This window comes from Buceros rhinoceros, unplaced genomic scaffold (genome assembly GCF_000710305.1).
Source record: "Buceros rhinoceros silvestris isolate BGI_N320 unplaced genomic scaffold, ASM71030v1 scaffold38665, whole genome shotgun sequence".
NCBI classification, from domain to species: domain Eukaryota; kingdom Metazoa; phylum Chordata; class Aves; order Bucerotiformes; family Bucerotidae; genus Buceros; species Buceros rhinoceros.
The window spans coordinates 5,245-7,195 of record NW_010414074.1 but is presented as its reverse complement, the minus strand read 5'-3'; the positions used below and the strand labels follow the sequence as shown (position 1 = coordinate 7,195).

At 54.8% G+C, this 1,951-nt stretch overlaps 1 protein-coding gene across 1 annotated transcript in view; it reads left to right on the top strand.

Annotated features, from left to right (window-relative positions):
- The window catches only part of UBE2H (ubiquitin-conjugating enzyme E2H), a gene marked incomplete at both ends in the record, with an annotated part of 14,471 nt that overhangs the window by 11,634 nt on the left and 886 nt on the right, over nt 1-1,951 (top strand). The gene's annotated exons all lie outside the window — the stretch shown is intronic.

Genomic DNA, 1,951 nt, shown 5'->3' with positions numbered 1-1,951 from the left:
GAGGTGGCGGTGGCGCGTCTAACGATGACGCTGCTCGCTGCAGGATGGTCTGGGGCTCCCGTTAGGTCGTTTCTGGCTATAACTCTGCTTTTTAGAGAGCTAAAAAGATGAGCTGGTGGGTGAAGAGCCGTTAAAACTGCGTTTAGGGAAAGCTGGAGCTGTTAAAAGGACCGTGGCTGGGTGTCTGGTCGAGGCTGGCCACGTTTTAAAAACCGTGAACTTCTTCAGATGTTCTAGTGCTGCTTTGTGGAAGAGAGTTCAGGGGAACGCGCACATCAAATCCCTCACGTTCTTCCATGAAAAACCGATTCTACCTGTGGAAGCTGAAGCTTTGAAGCAGTTGCTAGAGAGACGAGCTGCTTCGCATTCCTCTCAAGCACAATTTGTCAGGGAATACCAGCCTCGGAGAATCCTGGGTGGGAAATTGCTATAGCAACTTGTTGAACTTTACTGCTCCTCCCAACGCCTCGAGTCCTCGTGCCGCAGCCGCGGGGCGTTCGCCTCTCCTGGTTTGTTGCGGGAGATCCGCGTAGCCGTGCCCCAGGCAGGGCTGCTGATGGAGGAAGAGGATGCTCCGGTGTGCTGGGAGGATCTGATGGGAGGCAGAGGAGTTAAAGCGGTGGCAGCAGACCCGCGGGGTTCAGCCTTGTGTGAAGTAAGGAGGTGGGCCGGTTCTGAACGTGGGATGAAAAAGGGGAAATAGTATTTCCCTCTCAGCATGGCCGTGTTGTTTGGAGCGTCACCCCTTTAAACTGCCCTGGCAGAGGAAGTGGGTCAGATAATTCAAGGAGCAACTAAGGTGGAAGAGACCCAGAATAGCTACCAACAAATTCCTGAGGACCTCGTGGCTGGAGTCTCTCTCCTTCCCTAACAAAGTACCAAGTCCTCAGCGCTACGGGTCGGGTTCTGCGCATGTCCAACTAGTTCCCACTAAACTAGTTCTGCTTTGGGGAATTTGAAAGAAGGGGGACGTTAGCGAGATCTCTGGAAGGAAAAAATAAAATCCCCGCCATGTGTCCGGTGAGCCGTGGTGGCCACCCAGGGCTCTGCCTGCTCAGCCTGCGTGAGGCTGTGGCCACAGAGAGGTACGTGATCTGCACAGCAGAGAGGCTTGTCCCCAGAGCGGGGGGTTTCACAAACTCCAGTCACCTTCTCGCTGCCGGCATGTGAACCAGTCCCTGATGGCGTGTGAACCCAGGAGGTTTACCTGGTTTACCAAGGACAAACCACTGCCACAGCAGAAAATACTATTCTAGAGCCTTCTTGCTGCTTTTTTGTGGGGGTCCCTTTTGGACGAGGATCCTTCTTCCGGTTGCTGTTGTGCTTCATCCCAGAACAGCTGGTTGCTCAGTGTGTCAGCCACGGCAAACATGGTCAAGGCACTGTGTGCCCTCTGAAGTGCTTCATCACCGTCCTCAGCCAGTCCTGGAAGGGACAACAGCTTCTGTAGAGCAGAAGGAGATTGTGGGGTAAAACCACCTCATTTCTTAGAGGTGTAACCGCTTGCACAAGGAGAGCACTTGGAGATCTCTTCCCCTCTACCTGCCCACTCATTTTCGATGAATCTTCAGCGAGTTACCAGCTTGGAGATCCCTGCCCACCACCAGATCTGGTTGAGTTCAGCAGCTCCATTCCCAGCTCGGCGAGGGCTGGGCTCAGGAACAGCCACACAGCCTGATTCCTGTAAGAGGCAGGTTGGGATTTCTCTGGGTTCCTCTGCCACCAGGAGATTCTCCCTTCAGCTAGGGAGGACAGGGCCGTGCTGCTAAAAGATGTGCAGATTATTCACGGACAAAGCGCAGCGGGAAACCTCTGTCAGCAGCTCTCCAGTGGCTAAAGCGAAACAGCCCTGCGTCAGGGGGCTCTGCTCTGCTCTGCATGGCCCTGCTGAAGCCCCCGAGGAGAACCGGTGGCGCAGGGCTCGTTTCTGAACACCCCCACCGCTGAAGAG